This window comes from Mobula hypostoma, unplaced genomic scaffold (assembly GCF_963921235.1).
Source record: "Mobula hypostoma unplaced genomic scaffold, sMobHyp1.1 scaffold_36, whole genome shotgun sequence".
NCBI lineage: Eukaryota > Metazoa > Chordata > Chondrichthyes > Myliobatiformes > Myliobatidae > Mobula > Mobula hypostoma.
In genome coordinates, this window is record NW_026948187.1 from 2894881 (window position 1) to 2916048 (window position 21168).

The 21168-nt window shown below is 42.0% G+C and overlaps 1 long non-coding RNA gene across 1 annotated transcript; it reads left to right on the forward strand.

Annotated features, from left to right (window-relative positions):
* The first annotated feature begins 1146 nt into the window (after positions 1-1146).
* LOC134341588 (uncharacterized) lies at positions 1147-19995 on the forward strand. Its single transcript, XR_010016781.1, has 4 exons — positions 1147-1431; positions 7824-7974; positions 8534-8732; positions 18460-19995. It is a non-coding gene; the product is annotated as an uncharacterized LOC134341588 (long non-coding RNA).
* Positions 19996-21168: the final 1173 nt, after the last annotated feature.

Sequence of the window (21168 nt, forward strand, 5' to 3'; positions counted from 1 at the left end):
CTTCTCTCAATCCCTCTGTCACCGCCGCATATGCTCTCAGGATGAGGCTTTTCATTCGAGTGGTCATCTATTTTAATTCCACTTCCCATTCCCATTGCTGTAAGACCATCCATGGCCTCCACCTCTGTCGTGATGAGGGCACATTTAGGATGGAGGAACAACACCTTATATTCTGTTCGGGTGGATTCCAACCTGATGAACTGAACATCGATTTTCCAAACTTCCAGTAATGCCCGCCAACCCGCCAACGCCCCCCCCCCCCCGCCGCCCTCCACCTCACCATATCTCATAGCTCCTTGACAGTCCATCGCTTCCCTCTGGTGCTGCTCCCCTTTTTCCTGTCTTATATGGTCTTCTTTCTCTTTCACCTTCCAAGCTATTTACTTCATCACCAGACCCCACCCCCCAGATTTCACCTAACACCTGGTGTTTCGCTCTCCCCACCCGACGCCTGTTAAATCTGCTCCTCAGCTGTTACTTTTCTTCAGTCCTGCCGGAGGGTCCCGGTCCGAAACTAGGCTTATGCTTCTTTTTTGGTTTAACCTCAGCAACATCTCCGGCGCGCGGATTTGTCTGATACAGAGTCTCTTTGGATGGGATGAAGGCGATACGGGAGGGTAGAGATCGAGGTGGGTACATATATTCTAGTAGAAACGGAAAGCTGCGGGCGGGATATTGCATAATACAGACAGAGGCGGAGAGAAGAATGGCGGAGAGAGACAGACAGAGAGAAAGAGAGATGAAATTGTAAGACGGATACTAAAGGAAGTGGGAGAGGAAGGAGCCGTAACAGAGGTAGGAGAGGGTGTGAGTGAGTGAGAGAGAGACAGAGAGAGAGAGGACGGTACGTACAGCATGATTCCTTGTCTCTATCATCCAGTGACGACAGTTCCACTGCAGAGACGCTCGGTGCTACGGTCTGCCTCAGTGTCGACTTGCTATACTGGTTATGCGCTTGTCCAGAGCCTCTATATAAGGGGAGATGACACAGGCTGTTGCTATGCAGAACAGCAAATGCAGGAGAAGGAAAACATTTGGTGATTTTAAGTACTCCACCCGGAAGTGTTGCATCATCTTGCGCAAACCGAAGTTCTTTAATTAACTGGAACACCGATTCAAAATCACAAACATGAGTGGATCCAGACAGCATTTGAACGCGCCATCTACTTTTCCAACCAGGAAGGCAGCATCTGAGACAACCCACCGTTCGCCACATAAACTTGAAACAATTATGCAAACGAGCGAAGGCACCAGTCTCGTTAGAGTCCTAGTTTGATCACCATCGCATTTCCGCGGTTACACGGAGCTGCACCTGTTCTATTGTCCATATTATCCACCTCAGTGTACCGTATCGGGGTAGGGTGAGTCTGGGATAGAACTGTCAACCCACGGGTCAAAACCAATGGCATCAGGTCTTGCGACTGACCTCAGGTAAACTCCCTCCACACAGCAATCCCTACCGCAGAACTGTGCTCTCATGTAGAGTCACGATAAGGAAATGACCCCGGCAAGTTCGTCCACACCGGAGACGGTGAAGCAGGTTCCCCATGCGTTTCAAATTAAACCAAAGCATTTTGCAGGGCGGCACTCTAAGCATACTATATTTAAGGTAAGAGGTGGGAAGTTCAAGGGGGATATTACTGGAAGGTTTTTCGCTCAGAGAGTGGTTGGCGCGTGGAATGCACTGCCTGAGTCAGTGGTGGAGGCAGATACACTCGTGAACTTTAAGAGACTACAAGACAGGTATATGGAATTTAAAGTGGGGCGTTATATGGAAGGCAGGGTTTGACGGTCTGCACAACATTGTGGGCCGAAGGGCCTGTAATGTGCTGTACTATTCTGTGTCTTATGTTCTATGTTCTATGTTTTATGAATAAATAGTCCATTAGTTTGCTCATAATAACCTGTCTTATTTACAATTCGTATGGATTTCTTTTGGGGTAGAAAAATTGAGTTTCTATTTGTTTTATGATGTATTTCCCCATTCCTCTATACAACAAGTCATGTATGGGACTCTAAGTGAACAGTATAATGTATACAAAGATTCCTGATATAAAAAATCCTGCACTTTGTACTTTATTGCAATAGATTTCGACATTTATTTGCTTTGACATAATTTATATATTGTTTCCAGCTTAATTTATTACCTATTACCACACCTAAGAATTTTGTTTCAGATACCTTATCAATTTCAACGTCCTTTATTCTAAGTTTACTACTGTATCTGAATTTGGTGCACAGTTTCCAAATATTATGAATTTAGTTTACTTAGATTCAGTTATAATATGTTAGCATCAAACCATTTCTTTATAATTTTTAGTTCTGTCTCCACTGTATCCAAAAGTTGTTTCAGATGTTCCCCACTACAAAATATACTTGTATGATCAGCAAGTAATATATATTTTAATGTCTGAGAAACCATACATATATGGCTTATATACAAATGAACAGCAATGGATCAAGCACTGAACCTTGTCGAACCCCACAAGTTACCCTCAACAGTTTTGAATCCGAGTTGTTTGTACTGTATGATCATACTGATATCTCTCTTCCAAATAACTACTTAACCAGGCATGGGCCACCCCTCTAATACCATACTTTTCTAATTTTGGTAATAATAATTTATGGTCAATGGTGTCAAATTCTTTTCGTTGATCAAGGAATATTCTCACTGTATATTCATTTCTTTCTACAGTTTTTGATATTTCTTCTGCAAAATCTATTAATGATATTGTAGTGGTTCTGTTTTTTTTCTGAAAACATATTGATAGTCACAGAATATATTATGATTTCTTATGAAGTCATTTAACCTTCTTACAATTTTTTTTTCAATATTTTGGAAAAATTTGTGAACAAAGAAATTGGTCTAAAATCAGAAAATACACGTTTATGCCCCGCTTTGTATATTGGAATAACCTTGCCTACTTTTATTTTATTGGGAAAATTTCCAGCAATCATAGACTGATTACTGATATGAGTCAGTGGTTTCACAACACAGTCAATGATACTTTTATTTAAATACATATATCCATTCCAATCTCTTGGTTTTTTTGATCTTTCATTTGTCTACTGTATCAATTATTTCTTTTTCATCTGTTGCTCTAATAAACATAGTGTAAGTGTTTATACTGATAATGTTACTATTTACTTCATCTTTATTGCTGGGTTCAGTAATTAGTTTAACTAGTTTGCTTCCCACATTAACAAAGATATTATTAATCCTATCTGCAACCAAATTAGTATCATTAATTACCAGATTATTCTTTGAATTAAAATAATATGGGTAGATTTTTTTTTTCTTTTATCCTTTTCATTTAAAATTCATTCAAAAGCCTGCAGGTATTTTTAACATTATTTCTATTATTCTCCAATAATTTACTGTAATAACTCTTTTTACTAAATCTCATAATACTTGTTAACATATTTTTATTTATATTATGTTTAATTTCAGATTCCTTTGTTCTATGATTTAATAATTTCCTATATAACACATTTTTTTTTTCCTTTTTGCAAGCATTTTTATGCCCTTTGATAACTAAGGCTTATCAATATACTTGGTCAACTTTTTTAAAATAGAGGGCAGTGTTTATCATACAAATTAGTTATTACAGAAATAAATGCTTCATAAGCTTCATCTACATCATCGACATAAACTGTATTCCACTCTTAATTAACTCCTTCTGCTGATCGGCAGAAAACGGAAAGTGGGAATAAAGGTGCCTATTCTCGCTGGCTGCAGCTTACTAGTAGAGTTCAAAACACTGCATCCGATAAAACGAATTATATTTATCTCGAACCATAACCAAAACACAGCTTCTACAGAATAACCATTACATTAGTAGTGAAACCTTTTGCATGGTGTTACATACTGAACAATCAGATAACCCTCCTGTGGATATAATTTCATCATGGAAAACGGGATCCATACGCCGTGCGAGCATATGCTTTCATTTAAGAAATGCACGTAACTGAACCTAAACGAAAGAACAACAAAGAAAGCTTAAGAAATGATCACTATAGGAGAAATGTTAACATATTGAGGAGCATGACCGTCCATGGACAGAAACCTGTAATCTGAGGAGACCTGGCTCAGATCTGGAGACCTCTTCGGAGAAACAGAGGGGTCCCTTGTGCAATATACGGTCTCCTGGTGAACCTAGATGACTTTTGGAACCGGTAGGTTCCTGAAAGAAGTCTGTCCACAACTTATGCCCAGTAATGGAGACAGAGAGATCTAGAAAGGCAAGAGTTGTCAAAATGGATCGAGTGAATTTAAGGGCAGAGAGGATGCTGATGGAAAAGGTGATAGAATTCACGGCATCAGCGTAGATGCATGAAACAGCGTCAATGCAGCCGTTGATGTTCTGGAAGACAAGTTTCTGAAAATTTCTGGGGAAGGTTTGAAACAGCGACGTAGCCAATGGCTAACCTTGGAGCTTGAAGAACGCGGATGGATCCGAAGGAAAAATTGGTGAGAGTGAGGACCAATTCTGCCAGACAGAGGAAGGTGGTTGTGGATCAGAATCGGTTCGTACTTTTATTGAAGCAGAGAGATTTAAGATATTTTCGATGGGCCATTGGGAGTAGGTATCCATGGTGAAAATGAGGCGATCGTGGTCAGGGAATTAAAAGTGAGGGAGAAGATCGCAAGCATGAGAAGCTTCGTAGATGTAGACGGAAAGGGACTGAACCAAGGAAGACGGAATGGAGTCGAAGTATGAGCACACGAGTACAGTGGGTCAGGAGCAGGCAGAGACAATGGGCCTACCTGGAGCAGTCGGGATTGTGGATCTTGGGTATGAGGTAGGTGTAAGCAGTTCTTGGCGAAGGATCTATGAGTTCTGTGACTGTGGGTGGGGGTTCTCCAGAAATAATGAGATCAGTAATGGTGTCGGAGATAATTTTCCGATGCTAGGGATAAGGAGGTGTTGGATTCCACAAATTCAGTCCAAAACTCGACGACAGCGCATCTTTTGTCGGCTAGTTTAATGGTAAGCTTCGGATTGGCGCAGGGAGAACAGCGTTCAGAGTAGGTAAGATTTGAGGAGGAATGAGACATACTACTGTAGCCGCTTGATGTCTCGTTGGGAATTCGATATTAAAATATCCAGAGCAGGTAGAGAAACAGTGCGACATTGCGATAGAGGAGGGCTGTCCTCGGAAGAAGGCGATGTCATTGCCTCGTTTGGGAAGGGCAACACATCGGTTACATCTAATTAGACAATTTGTATCATACATCAAAGTTGCTGGTGAACGCAGCAGGCCAAGCAGCATCTATAGGAAGAGGCGCAGTCGACGTTTCAGGCCGAGACCCTTCGTCAGGATGTTGCTTGAATTTCCAGCATCTGCAGAATTCCTGTTGTAGACAATTTGTATGTTGTGTAAACAATTGACTCTACCTTCTCCGCCTCAAATTGTACAATCTAATAAATACATAATGCAAAGTTGTTTGCAACATGTTACTCGATGGTTTTAGCTGAGAAAATAGCAACCATGCACTGTTTTCACTGGAAACGTGTCGTCAGTGAATTTGGAAGTTCGGTAAAATAATTGACTTAAGACACACTATCAAATAACGGAATGACAGCTCTATGAAGACGCACTGTTAGCTGGAACTGTGATGCAGGACTGGTAGGTTTGACGATGTGATGGGTATAAGTCATACAGTTTAATATCACAGCGGTATCTCTGCGTGTTTACTGGGACGGAGATCCAGGACGGGTTGTTTTAAGGTTGTTAGACCTTACGCGGTATGGTTGCAGGATATGGAGCTCACAGGCAGAGACATTTCAATGCTCTCCATTGTGACTGCGAATTACCGCAGCAGAATTTAGTTGTGGTACAAAAAGTGAGAACTAAATCTATTCAACACCATCTCATGCAGCCCAACAAAGTTCCATCTGGTTCAACCCAGTTCAGTCACAGATAACGTGCTGGAGGAACTGAGTAGCTCAGGGAGAACTTATAGATGAGAATAACGAGTCCACCCTTTGGCTCATTAGGCCTATTCCTCCATATTCGACCCATATCCTTTCAGCCCTTCCTCATCAATGTAAATTTCGAAGTGCATTTTAAATTTTGATATTTTACCTGCTTCTGCAGCTCTTCAGCTAGATTGTTTCACATCTCCACCAGTTTCTGCCTGTCCCGACTAAGACGTGTTTGCAACTTGGAATATTGTGTTCAGTTCCAAATATACATATTAACCAGGGCGTTATATTTATATGACTTTGAATGTTAAAACAAGATTTTAACGAACGATGATTGCCACTTATTTGTGCTGTATAAGTTATCAGATTGAGTTAAATTGCAGTCCGTTCCTGTGATTTGTTGAATTTCTGGATTCTCTTGGCAATTTCTGCATTTATAATCGTCAACTTATTCTTTTATTATACTGTTTTGTGTTAACCACCTGATTCCGTGTTGCCAGAAGGTTTCTGGGAAGAGTGCTTCCACTCTCAGCCAAGCGTTCAGGTAGGAAGCAGCGAGTATGAATAAAAGGGATATTTACTGGTTGCCTACCAGTAATTTGGGGGTCATCATTAGGACTGCTACTTTTCATATTTTTGACAATGATTTGGATAATGGAATAGGTATCAAGGAATACGATGAGGGCAGGTGGATGGTTTTGAATCAGATCCGGGAGCAGCCAGGATGAAATGTGTTGAGCAGAGCATTCCTAACACTGAGCCTTTAAAACATATCTTCTTTTTTTTTTCTTGTAGGTAGGCGAACAGAACTACACATAATATTCCATATTAGTTCTCAGCGATGCCTTATACGACTTCAACATAATATCCCGGCTCCTGTACTCAAACTTTCATTGCTGAAGACCAGTATGCAAAAGCTTTCTTTACGACCCTCACTATCCGTGACGCTACTTTCATTGAATTATGGATCTGTCATCCCTAATTCCTTTATTTTACCGAACACCTCAGTTCGCTAACTTTCACTGTGTGAGACTAACACCCCGATTAGTCCTACCGATGGTCAACACCTTGCAGTTCCCTGCAGTAAATTCCATCTGCCATTTGTAGCCCATTTTTTTCAGCTAGTCCAGATCTAGCGGCAAGCTCTAAAAGCTTCCTCGGTGTCAACTCTATCGCCAATCTTTCTGTCATTCTCACATCTGCGGATCCAGTTAACCACATTGTCACTGGACATTCAGACATCAATAGGGGTAGCAGAGATCCCTACGGCACTTTATCAGACAGAGAGGCAACCATCGACTACCACGGTCTGCCTTCTCCCATAATGTCAATGTCAGTTCCAATTTAGTGCCTCATATTGATTGCCGAGCAACATAATTTTATTAACCTTGTCAAATGTGTTGGCAGAGTTCTTGCAGACAGCATCCATTGGCTTGCCGTCATCACAATTCCTGACAACATTCCTCTTAACTTCTTTGAAAAAAAAAACTATATAAGATTGCTTAGAACACAGAACGCCATGCTGGATATACATAATCAATTCGGTTTATTGAAATGCTCATACATTCTGTCCTTCCAATAATTTTCGGACGGCTATTGTCAGGAGAAACGACCTATAATTTCCTGATTGATATTTTGAGCATTTCGTAAAAAGTCTCCAATCCTCCGGTACCACGCCTGTTTTAAGCATGAGTTAAATGGTTTTGTTTATATCCGAATGACAGAGAATTGTTAAACCGGTTCGACTTGATTTTAGCAGAAAAAGCCAATCCTTATTCGGAGGACTGTGCAGGCATTTGATTACACAGAGACCCTGAGCTCCGAATCTCACAGAACGACAGCTGGTGCATCCCAATTCAATAAATTATCTGAAAACTTCACCCTTTCTTTCAGGTTGCACTAAAGGATGTCGGCACGAAATGTTGACATTTAATTCGTCACATAGATGTTGACGGACCTGCTGAGTTCCTCCAGTATTTTTCAGTGTTACCATGGTTACGAAGATCCGCAAGCGGCAGCGTATGGAGCAGTCAGTGAGGCTCTGGTATTAATTGTTTGGAGACAATAAAGTAATAAAGTAAAGTTTTTGAAGCGACCTCAAAATATATACACGCTTTTGGAATATTCTTGATGAATAAATCAAAATATGATATGTATTTCGGCTCTTTATGCAATCAACCCATTGCTATGTTATGGATCAGTGATCAAGGACTTCTAGTGTCCTAGAAAAGAACAGAGCAAAACCACGCTCTTCGGCCGAACCATTAAACTGCCAGCTCCCTTTGACCTGCACCCGAGCCATTGTCCTCCAGACCCCTACAATCTAAACTACCTCATAAGGTGAAATGCACCATTTGTGCGGGCAGATCGTCGCACAGAATCACAACCCTCTGTGCGATGAAGTTTCACTTCATGTTCCCCTTAATTTTTTACCGTTTACTTTCCACTTTATAAGCTCTGGTTGCAGTCTCACCCACTCGCAATAGAAAGAGCCAACTATCGACACCTCCCCATAATCTTTAACACCTCTACCAATTCTCCTTTCTATGTTCTACGCTTCAAGGAATGAAGTCCTTACTAATTGAATTTTACCTTTAACTCAGATCCTCCTGCCCCGGTAACGTCCGTGTAAATTTTCTCTGCCGTCTTTCAAAAGAGTTCATCTTCGCTGCATATGCCTTCCCTGTTGGGGTCCATGTCCAGTGGATTTTCAAAGCTGCTGTGCAGTGTGACGGTGCTGCAAAGAAGGCGTACAGTCTATTGGCATTCATCAACCGTGGGACTGAGTTCAGGATCCGTGAGGTAATGTTACACCTTGGTCAGACCCCATTTGGAGTATTGTGTTCAGTCCTCACCACAGGAAGGATTTTACTAAAGAAGGAGTGCATGAACATTTACAGGGATGTTGCCTGGATTGGGGAGTGTGTCTTATGAAAATAGATTGAGTGAACGTGGCCTTTTTCCCTCGGAGTAACAGAAGTTCAGAGGTCACTTGATAGAGTTTCACAAGATGATGGGAGTCATTGATTGTCTGGATTGCCAGAGTTTTTTTTTTCTCCCCAAAGGCTGAAATAGTCAACACGAGAGGAATAGTTTTACTGTGCTTGGACGTAGGTACAGAACGGATGTCAGGGGTAAAATTTTGACACAGAGAGTGGTAGGAGTGTGGATTGCACTGCCGGCGGTGGGGGTACAGACGAATACAAAAGTGTCTTTTATAAGACTCTTGGATTGGTATATACAGCTTAGAAAAATAGAGGGCTATGCGGTATGGTAATTCTAGGGAGTTCTGGAATAGGTTACATGGTCGCAACAAAACTGTGGGCAGAAGGGGCTGTACTATGCTGTAGATTTCTACGTTCACTGCTCGATGTGACGAAAACTGCGCACAATACATTATATTGGGACTCTACAATGTCTTGCGTATCTTCAACAGGACATCCGATTTCCTGTACTCAGCACTTTGATTTGTGAAGGCCAATGCGCCAAAAGCTTCCTTTGAGAGCCTATCGACCCCTGATACCATTTTAACAGCTGCATCATGGTTACACTGCAAGCCATTATCTATCGAAACACTTATACCTCTGATCCGCTAGAATACCTTCCAATAACTTTCTGGCTACTGATGTTAAACTCAGAAGCCTATATATATTTTCTTTTCGGATTATCCAGTTGAAGGCACATTATAGATGCAAACGGCAAATGACCCAGTACCAGTCCTCTGGCCTAAGGATGATTTAAATATCTCTGCCAGGGCTCCGGCAACTTCTGCCTCCCGTAGTGTCCGGGTGAACACCTCTCCAGGCCCAGGGAATTTGTCCACCCTAATTTGCCTGAGGACAGCAGACACCTTCTTCTCTGTAGTATGTATAGATTCTGTGAAAACGGTTTCTCTATAGACTCTATCTCTGTTTGCTGAGTAAATACAGAAAAAAAAAATCAAATAATGTACAAAAGTAATCATCGGTTTTGTCTCCACATACGGATTAGCTATACTCCTGTACCTTCCTTCCAGAGAACTCATTTTAACCCTGGAATCCCTTTGCTCTGAACATATCTGTAACATCACTTAGGATTCTCCTTCAACTTGTCTGCTGAAGCAACACCAGGCCTTGGATGACACTTCTGCTTTCATTCTGAAGTATTCTCTTCACTGACTTGCACCTACGTTAAAATGGCCGACCTGGATGAAATGACGTTCTAATTGAAAATGATCACCAGGGAAGGAATTGTGTCCTGATTACAAATGAGAGTCGGAAAAGGACTGATATCCCAATTTAAAATCGTTAGCGGGGTAGAAGTGACCCGTGAATTTAAAATGGCAACCGGGACGGAATGAAGCACTGACCCTTTCAGGATATAGAGCTGGAAAGGTGTCATAACCAGGCCGCATCAAAGGCAAGATGAGTAGCTGGCTGGCTTTCTGGACAAACGGTTGTTGAGAGTCTGGCCTTCGGACTGGTCAGCGTCGATCATCACCATCCTTGTCCTACAACATGGCGAGGGGAGAGAGGAGAGCAGTCAGAGAGCAGTGCGAAACAAGAAGGGCAAGAGAGGGAGAAGATGATTAAATCAGTCATCACTCCTGTGTTCTCCATCTGCATACCATCTCCCGCAATCTGCCTCTCTGTAAACTCCGTTTGCACACCCTTGCACTTCAACTCGCTTTCGCTCCCTGCTCGAGCCCCTCACACTATCCTGTCGCTCTCCAACTCTCGTCCTGCACCCCTCGTTCAACCGCTACATACCCCTCTGCACTTTCTCTCTCCCGCTCACTCCATTCTCTTCCCTATCTTTAATCCCCTCTCTCGCTTTCATCTAAACCGCTCTCCCCCCTCCCTTACTCCATTTACCCCATCTGCACCGCTCCCAATTTAGTATACCTCTACCAAATCTCCTTCAGATCTTATCCTTTCCAAGGAATAAAGAGCTAACCTATTCCAACTTTCCATTTACCCAGGTACTCCAATGGCGCCAACATCCTTGTAAAGTTCCACTGCACTATTTTAACCGTAGTTGCATATTTCCTGTATGTAGGTGAACAAAACTGCACACAACATTCCAAGTTAGGCCCCGCCAATGTGTAATATGACTTCAATATAACATCCCATCTCCTGTACTCAATAATTTGATTTATGAAGGCCAGTGTGACAAAAGCTTACCTAACGACCCTATCTACCTATGTCGTCATTTTCCATTAATTCTGAACCTGTAGTCGTAAATCACTTTGTTTTACAGCACACCTCAGTGCCCTACCTTCTAATGTGTGAGACCTACCTTAGTTGGTCGAACCGAAGTGCAATACCCTACACTTGCCTGCATTAATTTTACTTCTGCTATTTTTAGCAGATTTTCCCACCTGGTACAGATCCTGCTGAAAGTTCTGATGGTCTTCCTGGCTGTTGGCTACACCTCCAATCTTAGTGTCATCGGCAAATCTACAGATCCAATAAACCACATTATCATCCAGAGCATCCCTATAGATAACAAACAATGCATCCAACACAGATCCCTCTGGCTCTCCACTATACACGGGCCTCTAGTCAGGGAGGCAACCATTCAATAGCACTATCCGCCATCTCCCAGAACTTCAATGTTCACTCCAATTTACCACCTCATCTTAAATGACGAGGATTTTATTGACAAACCTTCCTTGTTGAATGCCTTGATAAAGTACAGATAAACAGCGTACACATCCATGTTTTCATCAACGTTCCGAATAGTATTATTCTTAACTTCTTCGAAGCACTCTATAAGATTACCATGAATACGCAAAGTTATACCTAATCAATTCTCACAAATTCGGTCTTTCGAATAACTTTCCCACCACTGATGTCAGGAGTACTGGCTTGTAATTACTTGGCTGAGTCTCTGAGCCTTTCGTAAGCGAACTCAAACCCTTCGGTACCTTACCTGTCGCTAAGCATAATTTACTTTGATAACATTGGAATGTCGAACCAGTTCGATTTGATTTTAACAGAACGTCCAATCCTTATTCTGAGGAATGTGACTGCTTGTAGACAGACTCTTAGGTCAGATTCTCACAGAAAAACAACCCTCACATTCCAGTTGTACTAAAGTGTGACGGCACGAAACCTCTATATGCTATTCGTTTAGTTGTTGTTGCGGGACCTGCTGAGATCCTCCAAAATTATCCACGCTGTTAGAATATTCTCGGTGAATAAATCAAACTATAGTCATTTCGGATTTTCATATAATCAACCCGTTTCTGTGTTAAGAATCAGTGGTCAGGTAGTCATGGTCCCTTAGGAAAGAACAGTACAGAAACCGGCCCTTCGGCCGAGATATTTAAATTGTCTACTTCAGTCGGCATAGCCCTCCATACCCACACGCCTAAAATATCATTTGCTGATGATACAAAGATTGAACGTGTAGTGGAGAGTGAGGAAGGATTTCAAAACTTGCAGAGGGATTTGGACCAGCTGTAAAAATGGGCTGAAAAATGGCAGATGAAGTTTAATACAGACCAGTGTGAGGTATGGCACTTTTGAGGAAAAAACAAAGTAGAAAATACAAGGTAAATGGTAGGACACTGAGGAGTGCTGTTAAACAGAGGGATCGGGGAATACAGATACAAAGTTCCCTAAAAGTGGTGTCACAGATAGATAGGGTCGTAAAGAGAGCTTCCGACCTTATATCAAAGGCCTTTATAATTCAAAGTATTGAGTATGAGAGTTGGAAGGTTATGGTGAGGTTCTATAATGCATTGGTAAGGCCAAATTTAGAGTATTTTTTGCAGTTTTGGTCACCAAATTACAGGAAGGATATTACTAAGGTTGAAAGAGTGCAGAAAAGGTTTACAAGGATGTTGCCGGGACTTGAGAAACTGAGCTACAGAGAAAGGTTGAATTGGTTAGGACTTTATTCCCTGGAGCGTAGAACAAAGAGGGGATAGAGGTATATAAAATTAAGATGAGTGTAGATATAGAGAGTAATGGAAGCAGTATCATTTTAATTTTCTACGCATCAGGGATTGAAGTCAAAACATTATCGATTTCCTTGTATCTCAGGTCCACCAGTCGGGCCAAAGTCCTTGTAAATTTTCTCTGCACCCTTTTCAACGTATTTACGTACATATTCCCTGTAGGAAGTTTACCATACTACATAATAATTCATGTGTGGCCTCCGCTATGTCTTGCCCAACCTGAACATGACATTTTATCTCCTGTACTCTGTACTTTGATTTATGACGGATAATATGCCGGCAGCTTCCTTTACGGCAGCATTACCCTTAACCTATTTGTTCCCAGCTGCTCTATATTCGACCACACACCGTGATACTATTCCTCTCTGTCTATCATTCTCCCTGTCTTGGCAGCATCCACAAATTTCCTGATGCAATTTAGCACATTATCATCCAGATCGTTGATACAGATATAAACAGCAAAGGAACCAGCACTGGTCTGTGCAGTTCTCCGCTTGTGACAGGTATCCAGTTAGAAAGGCAACCATCTGCTACCAATCTCTGGTTCCTTTCACAAAGCAAATGTCTCATAAATTTACTAACTCATTTTCATAGCAAAATGACTCAACATTGCGGTAAATTGTCAAATGTCTTGCAAAATTCCACGTCGACAGCAGCCTATATTTTATCTTCAACAACATTCTTGGTAACTTCTTTGACACGATTTGCCACAAACGAAGCTAAGTGGACTATCGTTAATCAGTCAATATCTGAAAAGAAACTCATGTATCCGGCCCATTAAAATGCCTTCCAATAACTTTCCCACTAATGATGTCAGGCTCACAAGACAATAAAATTATAGATTATTTTTAGAGCATTTCTTGAACAAACGGAACAGCATTTGCTACCCTTTAGTTATCTTGTTTAAGAATGATGTATATACCTCTGCTGGGGTTCCTGCAAGTTTTTCCTTTCGCGAGGTGCGAAGGAACACCTTGTCAGGTTCGGGTGATTTATCCACTCTAATGTGCTTCATCGAAACGTCTCCACATTTGTAATCTGTATAGAGTCCGGCAAGTTGATTCAGTTTTGTTTTACCTGGATTATATGCATCCGACTCATAGATAAATAGAGATACAAAAAAAAAAAGCGCTTTTGGCACCACTTTTGGATTCGCTATTGTCCAATTCTCACCTTCCAGTGGTCTAATTATGTCTCTTGAAATCCTTTTGCTCTTAAACTATGTGCAGCATTCCTTACGATTGAACTAGGGCAAAATCATCCTTTCTTGACTCTTCTGCTCTCTTTCTAAAGTGTTCTCTTGCATTCCCTGCACTCGATAAGCACCCCATTGCACCTGTAATTCATCTCCTGTTTTTTTTTTTCTTCACTTGAGCCTCCATATCACTTGAAATTCCAAGTTCTCGACACCTGTTATGTTTACTCTTTATTGTGATAGGCCCGGACAAACTTTGTTCTCTCAAAATTTTACTTTTGAAGAACTCCCACCTACCACGTACACCTTTGACAGAAAACGGCCTGTCCCAGTCGACACTTGCAAAATCGTTTCTGACACCAGCAAGATTGGAATATGTCCAATCTAAAATCGCAATCCAAGAACAAGGCCAGTTTTTTGCTTAGATACTTCCAAACTAATGGCCTGCGGACTACTGGATACAAAGTGTTCTGCTAGAAAAACTTCTGCCACCTGCCCTGTCTCGTTCATTAAATGCAGATCAAGTATCGTCCAGTCGTACATTTGGGACTTTTATCTGGTGCTTAAAAAATAAAAACTATTCACAATATATTTCACAACCAATATTCCATCTAGTTCTTTTACACTATGGAAGTCACAGTGAAAAATTGGAAAGTTAAAATCAGCTGTTATCACAACCTATGTTTCCTGAAATTTTCTGCAATTTCTCTTCAAATGTCATCCTCTAAATCCATCGGACTGATGGGTGTTATGTAGTGCCCTACAATCTCATTTAATGCGTCCCCCTCTGCTTCTTAATGATGAAATATAGTGGTTACACGAGCTTATCCATGCCCTGGGCTCAGCTGGCTTTCATGCAATGCTTTTTGTATTGGAATATCTGCAGCTGAGCACAGTTGTCGACCCATACTGAACCATTTCATTCCTGACTTTGACTATCTTCATAAAAACATCTGTCTCTACAAACTCTCCACTCTCTGCTCTGGGGCAGTCCTGTTCCCGCAAGGATATCAATCCCCTTTCAGTTCAGCTGCAAACCACCTTCCTTAGAACATACTCCAAGTTCAATATAATAGAAACATAGAAACATAGAAAATAGGGGCAGGAGTAGGCCATTCGGCCCTTCGAGCCTGCACCGCCATTTATTATGATCATGGCTGATCATCCAACTCAGAACCCCGCCCCTGCCTTCCCTCCATACCCCCTGACCCCCGTAGCCACAAGGGCCATATCTAAATCACTCTTAAATATAGCACATGAACTGGCCTCAACAGCTTCCTGTGGCAGAGAATTCCACAGATTCACCACTGTCTATGTGAAGACGTTTTTCCTAATCTCGGTCCTAAAAGGCTTCCCCTCTATCCTCAAACTGTGACCCCTCGTTCTGGACTTCCCCAACGTCGAGAACAATCTTCCTGCATCTTGCCTGTCCAATCCCTTTAGGATCTTATACGTTTCAATCAGATCCCCCCTCAATCTTCTAAATTCCAATGAGTACAAGCCCAATTCATCCAGTCTTTCTTCATATGAAAGTCCCGCCATCCCATGAATCAATCTGCTGAACCTTCCTTGTACTCCCTCTATGGCAAAGATGTCTTTCCTCAGATTAGGGGACCAAAACTGTACACAATACTCCAGGTGTGGTCTCACCAAGGCCTTGTACAACTGCAGTTGTACGTCCCTGCTCCTGTACTCCAATTCTCTCGCTATAAATGCCAGCATACCATTCGCCTTTTTCACCGCCTGCTGTACCTGCATGCCCACTTTCAATGACTGGTGTATAATGACAACCAGGTCTCGTTGCACCTCCCCTTTTCCTAATCGGCCACCATTCAGATAATAATCTGTTTTCCTATTTTTGCCACCAAAGTGGATAACTTCACATTTATCCACATTAAATTGCATCTGCCATGAATTTGCCCACTCACCCAACCTATCCAAGTCACCCTGCATCCTCTTAGCTTCCTCCTCACTGCTAACACTGCCACCCAGCTTCGTGTCATCCGCAAACTTGGAGATGCTGTATTTAATTCCCTCATCCAAGTCATTAATATATATTGTAAACAACTGGGGTCCCAGCACTGAGCCTTGCGTCCCCACTAGTCACCGCCTGCCATTCTGAAAAGGTCCCGTTTATTCCCACTCTTTGCTTCCTGTCTGCTAACCAATTCTCCACCCACACCAATACCTTACCCCCAATACCGTGTGCTTTAAGTTTGCACACTAATCTCCTGTGTGGGACCTTGTCAAAAGCCTTTTGAAAATCCAAATATACCACATGCACTGGTTCTCCCCTATCCACTCTACTAGTTACATCCTCAAAAAATTCTATGAGATTCGTCAGACATGATTTTCCTTTCACAAATCCATGCTGACTTTGTCCGAAGCATTCTCTGTGTGGAAAAAAAAAAGTTACATCTCACAGCGCGCTACAATTTCCTGCGATTATCTTAATGTTATGACCCTCCTATTAGCCACTTACTCCCAAGATAATGGCCTGCTGCACAATCCCTCAATACCTCTTACACCTTATACTCTTCTATCATGAAATCTGCCATATTCCTTCGCACAAAATCCAAAATCCAGAGAACCCTCAACGTTTCCTCATTAAACTTGATCTCTTACCTGAGTAGCATCTCGGTAAATCTATTCTGCATTGTCTTTAAAACTTCCAAGTCCTCCTGTAATTGATGCAGAATTAGGAAATTCGGACCATTCTGCTCCAAAATTCCATCATGACTGATTTACCATTCCCACAACTCCATTCTGCCAGCTTCTTCCCTTCCCCTTGGATGTCCAGTCTAATCAGAACCTATTTACCCCTGCTTTAAACACTATACAAGTTGTCTTTCCCAGCGGTTAATGCCCCTCCCATGTGTGAATACTGAAGCAAATTATTTATTACTGACAGCTGCTGCTCTCCTGTTACTCCAGCACGTTCCCGGTTTTATCCATGATCAGTCCTCCCTATTCTCATGTGCGTCGATAACTCCTGATTGTTTCCTTCATCCTACTCAGCAACGCCTTCTGCTATTCCCCTCGCGCAATATTAGGTCCATTTCCAGCTCCCTTCCTAGATGCCTTGTAATACTCGAGCCTTCTCTGACCCTTGCTTCGTAAAGTGCGCTTCCGTCTTGCACTTGAGTAGGGTTTTCATATTTATTATGAACCATATCTCCATATCCTATCATTCCTTTCCTTCTCCATTGAGTCAAATCTATGAAAAGCCCAATACAAGTTCTCCATTAACAATCTCTGCATTAATTTAGTGCATTTCCCCGTACATCTGTTCCCAATTTATGACCTCATGATCTTACGCAATAACATAGTTCCTTCCCTCCCCAAATTCAATATTTTCCCATTCTTCTGTACATCTCCTTACGCGTCAAAGGTAAACGTTAAGGAGTTACTAATGTTTTTTTTTTTTTTTGAATTGCGGATCCTCTCATTGTTTTCTCACCAGGTCTGGCTCTTTCTGTGGTACAATAACCAATATGATCACTGAGAGGCAGTGGAGTAGTAGTGGCGGTGAGATGTCTGTCAAGTACTCCCAAAAATATCTGTTCTTTTTCTGTTATGGCGGTTCATGTTCGTTTAAAATAACAATAATTCATACAGATATATTGTTCAAATGAGAAGGACGTTTCCAAAGAACATAATGATACTTCACCATAGATTGAGAAACACAAGAGATATGAGACAGATGCTTTTATGATTTCTGTGCGACGTGAGGAGATGAGTGCCGTATTTTCCTCCTTCCAATGGGTCCATTACAGCAATGAGCAAATCTGTCACTGTCCTACAGGCCCATCATAGACCTCGCTGGTGTTATCAGTGCTTTCTCTGACATGCCACCGACAACATAGAAAATGTCATTGCTTGTCCAGTTCCATCAATACTGCAATAGAATTATCACAGCTTATTCGGTCACCCAGTCTCTCGCACAGAGAATACCACTTCTTATTCAGAATTATCTCTCAGTGTACTGGTAATTCCATTGCTTCTCGAGTCTCACGATGGACAAAGTTTAAACTACATATAAAACAGTGACCCATAAAACGATAACAATATCGCTGACCGACCCTGTTTCTTTGTCTGTTTCCGTCTACGAAATACACACTCTGCTCCCGTCAATCCCGTGAGTTGGCTCTGCCACCCCAAACCCTGGTTTGTGTGGGTGCGGTGTAATTTGCTACGCTGTTGTATATCAGTGCCCAGAAATAACAGTCAACACACTGCGTGTGATTTAAGGAATCATGTTTCCTTAATGTTACTTAACTAAAGGGTCATTAAAGAAATGAAATAAAGAAAGAAATAGGGCGTATTATAATTAACCGGTCAAATGTGAACACCTTGGAGTTCATCTTGAACTTTTCTGTTACTCACAGGCTGGACATCGGTCTGCGTGGAAGCTCTCACCACCATCCGATCGTCGTTCGCAATCCATTTCGAACAAATGGTCTCCCATCGGGTCCTATCCGACACTGGTTCTCCCCTGCGTCTTCTCTCTTCGTCTCCCGCCGAACAAAAGGCCCCGACTCACAACGGCGTCAGTACACAACAGAAAAGCACACCCCGCTCATTGGAAGGCTCACATTTCGACGCATCGGAAATCTCCAGCTATAAACTAAACGAATGTTGCCTTACACTTAGATAGGGAAGTTAACAAAGCTTATGCGGTATTAACTTTCATAAGTCGAGAGATAGCACTTGAGAGTCGCGAAGTAATGATGCAGCTCTATAAAACTCTGATTATGCCACACTTGGAGTACTGTGTCCAGTTCTGGTCGCCTCACTATAGGAAGGATGTGGAAGCATTGGAAAGGGTACAGAGGAGATTTACCAGGATGCTGCCTGCTTTAGAGAGTATGGATTATGATCATAGATTAAGGGAGCTAGGACTTTACACTTTGGAGAGAAAGAGGATGAGAGGAGATATGATAGAGGTTTACAAGATTTTAAGGGGAACAGATAGAGTGGGCAGACAGCACCTCTTCCCTAGGGCACCACTGCTCAATACAAGAGGACATGGCTTTCTGGTAAGGCGTTGGAAGTTCAAGGCGGATATTAGAGGAAGATTTCTTACTCAGAGTGTGGTTGGTGCGTGGAATGCACTGCCTGAGTCAGTGCTGGAGGCAGATACTCTCGGGAAATTTAAGAGACTACTAGACAGGTACATGGAGGAATTTAAGGTGGAGTGTGGGGTTATATAGGAAGCAGGGTTTAAGGGTCGGCACAACATTGCGGGCCGAATGGCCTGTACAGTTCTGTACTATTCTATGTTCGATGTCCTATAAACACAGCTTCTCAATATAGACCATTACAATAGCAATAAAGTCTTCTTCCAGGGCGTGACACACATCTTTATAAAAATGCTCGTCAGCACATCACACTGCCAGTGATAATGCCCAGTCATAACCCACCACAGTGTCACTGGTTGTCAGAAAATATTGGCCATATGTTTACTTCTCAGTGCTCGCCATTTGTAGCAAATAAAACCGGCACAACTGACATACTGCAGAATCACTATCACAAGTGTGCTGTTATCAATGATATTTAAAGCGCCCTGCACAGGGGGATATGTCTGAAGTGATGTGGACAGGATTTCCTTTCAACGTATCGTAATGGACTTGCTTATACCTGATAAACATTTCAGAGGAGCTATTTACCAACGAATGATTAAGATAACAGTGAAACATCGTGGTACAGTATTCGCCCTGGGCTTTTGTACTTATTTGTGGATTGATATCACAGGTGACCCGGCGGTCAGGGAGAAACGTTCACGCTTTATTTTCTGTCATCACATTGGGCCGGGTTTACATTCCAAGTCACTGGTTCATTTTGTTTTTCGTATATGGAAAAGCAATTCGGATTCATTTATTTGTAAATCTTGTTACACTCTTTTGCTTCGAAGACGAAATATAAGTCGTTGCTTCAAAATATTAGTGTGGCCTATAATTCTCTGGTTGATTTGTGAGCCTTTCCCACATCCCACGCTCTATACCTCTCACTCACCCGTGCACTCTACCTCCTATTCCCCCTCTCTCACAATTTTGCTCTGTCTGTACTGTCTATATCTCTTTATCTCTCCCCTCTCCTCTCTCTCTCCACTCTGCACACTCTCGATCCCTCTTCTTGCCAACATGTTCATCCACCTTCAGCTTCCCTATCTGCACCTTTCACACAGACTGTGCCCCATCCCCTCTCCATGCTCACCCATGCACTCTCCTTCTGCCTCTTCCTTCCCCTCACCCGCACTCCCCGTCGCACTCTCAGCCGCACATCAACATCAGTTAAAAGGTGGCAAAGGTTAAGGATGATACGATCTGATTTGTTCAAATGGCAAAAAAAAAAAAATATGTTTTAAAACAACTGCGGATGATTGGAGTTAGGGTTGAAAATAACTATGCAGCTTTGGCCCCTGGTAACTTTCTTTAGACTGTTAAAGGTTCCATCGGTCTTCACTTTAGTAGAAATGGTTTAATGTATTAAAGACACAGTATTCACAACTGAACAAGGGTGACGGTGGATTTGATTTCAGCAGAACGAAATTTGCGTGTCCAGGCAGCTGACTACACTGAGACACTGAGCTGCAAATCTCACAGAACAACAACCAAAACCTTCCTAATCAATCAACGTTGCTTCTTCATTTCTAATTTCTCTGAAGCTTCTCAGCTCGAAAAGTCGAATTTTTATTCAATTCTATAGACTTTGCCTGACCTGCTGAGTTCCTCCATCATTTTGTGTATTACAATAGCAATGGATGATCGGCGAGAGGGAGTGTGTGGGGTGAACAGGTGGGCAGTTTGAGTGGACTTCACAACATAAACACGCTGTTAAAGTATTTTGGGAGAATTCAGCTGTGAAGAATTTAACTTATGATATTTATTTGGACATTAATCCAGATATCTGCGTTATCAATCAATGATGAATGAGTCAGCGAGTTGTAGGACAGTATAATATGGAAACAGGCCCTTCAGCCTCGCCTTCCAACTGCAAACTGCTTCATGTTGCCCTTAAACCTTCGACCATTAACACATGACTCTGATTGTTAGTGCATGCAAACTCAGTGGAAAATTCCAACCTGCATTTATCCT